Below are 6369 nucleotides of genomic sequence, written 5' to 3'. Positions count from 1 at the left end.
ATTTGTAACGGGCAAAGCTTTGCCCGTTACAATTAAGATATTCGTAACGGGAAAAATAATGTCCGTTACGAATACATATGTATTCGTAACGGACAAATTAGTGCCCGCTATGAATAAATAAGTATTCGTAACGGACAATCTTTATTCGTAACGAACACTATTTTGCCCGTTATAAATACTATATTACACGTAACAGGCGTATTGTGCCCGATACAAATGCCCAAACTTGGCTCAACTGATGAGAGGAGCCCAGTACTTGGCTTTTTAGGGTTTCACAGCCGTCATTCACCTCTCTCTCTCTCCTCCCCGTCATTCACCTCTTTCTCTCATTTCAAACTCAGGCCCTCTCTCCTCTCCTCCATCAATCTTCCCCTTAACAACAAGTGAAGATCTCTAAACCTAACAACTGATGAACAATTCTTAGATAATTTAGGATATCTTTGCCGAAAACTTCAACCATTTTAGATCGTGAGGTAAGAAATCCTTCAATTGTTTTTTCCTTTCTTGAATTGATTTCTGGGCATCTAATTGTTTAAATTCATGAATTTGTTCTTGTGAATTCTAATTTGCTTTATTTTTTTCTACATGCATTTTGTATTTGATGCATTTTTGGCATTTATATGGTTCGGTTATCTTTTGTACGTCTAAACGAATAATAAATCTAAAAAAATATATATGTTCTTCAGTTGAAACGAGTAATACATGCAAATAGTAGTGAATTTAGTTCATCTTTGCTGATTAATACCTGATTGCCGATTTTTTTTGTAATTTTTTTTGTTTATAGAGAGAATTAAGAAACCTGATATGGCAAGTTGATTAATTCTAGGGTTCTTCGATTTCTTTCCCGAAATCGATCAATTTATCCCTAATTCGTTCATTTTTAGTGGTAATTTATGGTTTGTTGGTATATAATCTCTGTTAATCTGTTTATTGAAGTGAGAATTTGGGTATTGGTTGTTGATTCTCTATGCAAGGTTCTTTCTTTCTGCATTCTTTGGTGTTTTAATCTACAATTGGTGAATGTTGTTGATTTTTAGTTGATGTTTTCTACCTGATAAGGTTACATGCGCTCAGAAATTTTTGTATACTGCAGTGGCCTCTTCATGTTAGGTTTTGTTTTACGCAACCTCTACAATGCTGGCATTCTTACTAATTTTGAAGTACTTGATTTATTACATACGAGAGGGGCTGCCAAGGAACCTACCCGGGCCATGGGTTTGTTAAAATCGTCTAAATTCAAGGTTGATACTTTAGCTTTGTTCGTTTCCTTTTTTTGTAAGCTGAATGCCGTGTTTTTGATTTCGTGATATGGAGACAATTATACCTACAGTTGATGTTTGTTTTTACAATTTGTGATTAGGTTTATGATTATTTGGTTGAGAGTGCTGCTTGTGATCAGACTAGAGAAAGTATCAATGATCTTATAGAGAAATTTAAAGAGTATCAACTACCTAAAGCTGAGTTGATAAACATCATTAACAATCACCCCTCTTCCGCAGTCGAATTGGCTCCGGTACTATTCTGTTGAACATCTTTTCTTAATTTTGTGTTTAAATCTTCTACATTCTATCATTGTAATTGTTTTTGCATAAATCTTCCATGTCCTTTGCTAGGCTAGTAATCTGTTAATGAGTGTTTGCAATTGGTGAATTTTGGTGATTTTTAGTTGATTTTTTCTACCTGATAAGGTTGTATGCGCTCAGAAATTTTTGTATATTGCAATGGCCTCTTCATGTTAGGTTTTGTTTTACGCAACCTTGCTACCAATAGGAAGTGTATCTTGTAGTAAATGTACATAATCTAGTAAATGCTTAGATTTAGGATATAATCATTAGCAAGTATGGAGTATAAGATACTGAAATGTAAGCTCAACCTAGATGCATCTTAGGATAGACCTCAAACAAAATGATGTTTAGTTTTCCTATAGTCTACTGCTAATATTCACATGCACTGCAAACTTTGACTCATTCCCATTCAGATGAACTGTTGATGAATTGAAGGAAGATTATAAAGGTCACTAATGGAAGATATTTATATTTCACTGAATGTACCCATAACAATAATTTCTCTTTTCAAATTTAACTTAGAGAAATTACTGAATGTGCCTAGAATAGTAATTTCTCTTTTCAAATGAGCTGTTAATGAATGAGGGAAGACTAATTTATGAGGTTGTGGAATTTGTATGTCCTTTGATGATTTATGCTTTCAAACCTGGGTCTCATGTTGTTCCTTTCTCCGAGGAGGTTGGACTTTGATGGAGGAGGAAATGAGGAAGTCGGTGAAAGCAATGCAGACTCTGAGGACCTGTCTTTGATCAGAAAACAACTTCTTCAGATAGAGAGACAGCAATCTGATATGATGGTTCTCATCCAGGTTAGTTGCATACTCTTTCTTTATTCCATTGTTAATAAGAACTGGCTTCTTTTATCTTTTTGTGTTGATTTACACCCAAAAAACAAACAGCTATAATAATATGAGTGAGAGTAGTGAATAAAGATCATTGTAGTTTCTGCATTTTTAATTTGAAGATTGATAACTGACATCAACCTTTTGCTTTGCAATATTTAGAGATTTATGGGTAATTCTCAAAGTGGGATTGGCTCTTTGGAGAATAGAGTATCTGGCATCGAGAGAGCATTGAATGAGATCTCACATGATTTAGTTGTGCAAAGAGGAAGAATTGCCAACAATGACTTAGCAGGAAGCACTTGCTGTCCTAGTACATAATTCCTGAGTACGAAATTCTGGAGAAGAACAGAAGGAAGGTCGTCCTCAATTCCAAAGTCATCCTATTCAGGAAGTATGTCTAGTAGTCTCAAAGCTGCTCCACAGATGGATGGTTTTAAGCACCACGAGCAGAACGAAGGCTTTTATTTGGAGCCATGGGGAAGTGTCAAAGGCATAGGCCAAACTGCCCAGAGAGGAAGAAATTATAGTCCCAGAAGCTTTGATTCAGCTTCCACTACTGCTTGTTTTAATTCAGTTGTTCGAGGAGCATAAACTACAGGTAAATTTAATTCGCTTTCTACCCAATTAGTATGCAATTTTGTCAATTCTTTCGCCTTGGCCATCATATCTCTTGATGTAGTTAGTTGATTCAGGCATTTAGCATTTCATATATGCTTCTTAATTTTATCCATTACTTTTTAATGAGTCACTCGCTATGTGGTAGTAGGTAGACATCAAAACCGACTCATAATTGGTAAAAATCCATACCTTACATGATACGGAGTATTACATAATATGATTTAAGATTCGAAATTGACCTGATTTGTCCTGAGGCAATATTGGCAATGGCCGCAAATATGGCCCAACCCAAGATTACATAAACAGATCTGATCCGCCGAACAACCCTTTAGCCATTTCTAGTTGATATACAGTTTGTTTTTCATTCTACAACCTGCTGAATGTTTAATGATCATTGTTCTAGAAATGATTTTACACCAACTTCATGATGTTTCTACTTTTTCATCATAGGATCTTTTTCTTAATTTTCTTGACAGTGAATCCTCTTGTTATAATATTATGCCTTTTCCCCTCCTTTCTTCTCGTAGTATAGTAAGATTAATTTCGTTGATATAATATGGCCACCAAATATGTCAAATAACAAATAACACTTGAATTATTGAGTATGCTAGAATTTTGGAATATTCATATCTATGTCAGTCAAGCCATTAAATGTGACCAATATTGAATATATTACAGGTGGGATGGGATTTTGTTGCTGACTTAACCGTTGATTTTATCTAATTGATAGTATGGGCCCTTTAAACTGTCGATCCTTCCCTATTTATGTCTATCTTCTACTATGTCAAAATCAATGCTAAAGTTTAGGGAAAAAAGTTTTATAGAGTAATAAGTTGTGAATATAACGGCTAATAAATTCAAGGATTGTGAATACATGAATGAATACTAATCATTGGATACGAGTATTTTTTTGCTATTCAATTCCGTTTGATAATCAACTTGTCATGAGTATTATAAAGTATAAAGATGAATTTTCTTTTGATGTTTTCCAGGTTAATGAAGTTCTTGAAGATCGTAGTCAAGTTGAAACTATTTGAATGCTACTTTTGTTGGTGTTTATAATGGGTAAGCCTCCAAATATGCAATTAATTTAGCTTAGCGAGCTTGTTTTTTTGTACATGTTATTGGATAAATTGGACTTTTAACATTATCATTATACCAGAGGGAGAAAGATGGTGGGTGGAAATGGGATTGGAGACATGAAGGAGACACAAGAGATGATCGATTTTCTTTTGCTCTATTTTTTAGGTTTTTTTTGACAAAATAAACAGCTCATAAATTTGAGAAGCCTCGTGATAAAAAAATGCCTTGGAGTTGATGAGTTCATGTGCAAATGCTGTCATGGAGGAATACGCTGACATAATATTTTCATATGGATATAGCGATGAATTTAGTTTTGTATTAAAAAAGGAGTCCAAATTTTACTAGAGACGTGAAAGGTTTGTGGTTGAATCTACATTCAGATGTTAGTACATGGGATTCACAAATTTCCTTGTTGACATACTGATGTTTTAATTGCTGTTTCATATTGCTTTATTTTCCCCTTTTATTATGAACTACTGAGCCCAGTTTAGTTTTAGTTATTAGGCGATAATAAATGTATTTTTTTTGGTGATTGTATAAATACAAAATTCTTTGTTTTATCTCAATTAATTAATAAAATAATTGTGCTATAATTTTTATGCAAGCTAGCTAATCCAGCACAGCATGTGCTGGATTTTTTTTTTAATTGGGGTACACAATATTCATGCCCGTTACAAATAACGGTGTTATTTGTAACGGGCAGTTGAAATTCCCATTACAAATAAGTCGTTATTTGTAACGGGCACTTAAAATGTCCGTTACGAATAACGGGCTATTTTTAACGGGCACTTGAAATGTCCGTTACGAATAACGGGGTATTCGTAACGGGCACTTGAAATGTCCGTTACAAATAATCCGTTATTCGTAACGGACATTTCAAGTGCTCGTTACGAATAACCCATTATTCGTAACGGACACTGCCCGTTACAAATAACACTAGCTATACGTAACGGTGGCATACGTAACGCCCGTTGCCCGTTATGGATAGGCCTTTTTTGCCCATTACGAATAACTATTTTTCCACCAGTGTAGTGTTGAACCCACAATCATGGTGTTTAGGGACTGCTTACTTTAGTGTTCATCACGAGCATGCTGACGATGCTCGTGCCCACCGACTACTCAACCACAAGCACCTCTCCTGTTACCCAAATTCATTCCCCTGCTCCACTTTTAGCTCCGAACAGTCGCAAGTAAATCCACCACCAATTCAATTCACCAACACCAACAACTCCAATTACACTCTCGCTCAACCACTAGTCAGCCACCATCACTTATCTTCAATCCCCACCACCTCACACACCTCAAACTGCCGCAACCACAAGCCACCAGTTCAGCTCCCCAGTCCCGCAACAATTCACACCACCAGACCTGCCACCAATTCACTGCACCACTCACGCAACTCCCTTATTTCCCCAATTCACCAACAACAGCCGCAATTAATACCTAATTAGCCACCTTCGCCTCCACTCATCTCCTATCCCGCAACCAACACGCAAAACCAAGCAGCTCCATACGCTTCTCATGCAAGGGCACTACTTTAATTCGAACCTCACTTAACGCGGCCGCGCGTATCTGGGTTTGAAGGAGGAGCGTGGCAGGGAACTCTCTTGGCCGTTGATAGAACCATGATGATGATGATCTGGGGTGATGTGCGAAACAGGGGATAAAATCCCACTCTTATGAAGCAGCCAAAACCAAAACTTTCTTTTATTTCCCTTTTATTTTTAGTTTTCCTTTTTACTTTCTTTTTCTTTTATTATTTATTTTATTTTTATTTCCTTTTCTTTTATTTTTCTTTTGTTTCCTTTTCTCTTTTATTTTCTTTTAACCTTGTAATTATAAATGCCCATTTTTGGGTTAGAGAGAGAAACAAGTAGAAGGAGAATTAGATTAGAATTAGAATTCATCTTCTTAGCTTAATTGAGAGCTTCTCTCTCTAGTTTTAGGGTTAGTTTAGGAGTATATTTTATAGAGAGAAAGTGAGGAATTTCAATGGTAATTGAGTGATTGATGATTCAATGGTGACAATTGTGTTGAAGATCTTCTTTATTATCAATGAGCATTCTTAACTCTATCTCATTTTATTGCTTTGTTTAATATTCAAGTTTATTTGATTTGATTTTTGATGTTTGATTGTTGATTAGTGTAATTGTTCTTCATATATTGTTGATTCTTGATTTCTTTAGTTGTTTGTTGATTAGATGATGATGATGTTAGAGTAGTTGTTTGCTAGGGATTGGGTGAAACTTGTATGATTGA

At 35.4% G+C, this 6369-nt stretch overlaps 1 long non-coding RNA gene across 3 annotated transcripts; it reads left to right on the top strand.

Moving 5' to 3' along the window:
* Nucleotides 1-204: 204 nt before the first annotated feature.
* On the top strand, nucleotides 205-4658 carry LOC110713370. 3 transcript variants are annotated; one of them, XR_002509896.1, is made up of 7 exons: nucleotides 205-473; nucleotides 1094-1241; nucleotides 1361-1513; nucleotides 2244-2373; nucleotides 2569-3007; nucleotides 4020-4092; nucleotides 4276-4658. It is a non-coding gene; the product is annotated as an uncharacterized LOC110713370 (long non-coding RNA). The 3 variants fall into 3 exon arrangements; XR_002509895.1 differs by having other exon boundaries at nucleotides 4190-4658; XR_002509894.1 differs by having other exon boundaries at nucleotides 4020-4658.
* The last annotated feature ends 1711 nt before the right edge of the window (nucleotides 4659-6369 follow it).

Source organism: Chenopodium quinoa, unplaced genomic scaffold (assembly GCF_001683475.1).
Source record: "Chenopodium quinoa cultivar QQ74 unplaced genomic scaffold, ASM168347v1, whole genome shotgun sequence".
NCBI lineage: Eukaryota > Viridiplantae > Streptophyta > Magnoliopsida > Caryophyllales > Amaranthaceae > Chenopodium > Chenopodium quinoa.
This window is presented reverse-complemented; position numbering and strand designations above follow the sequence as displayed.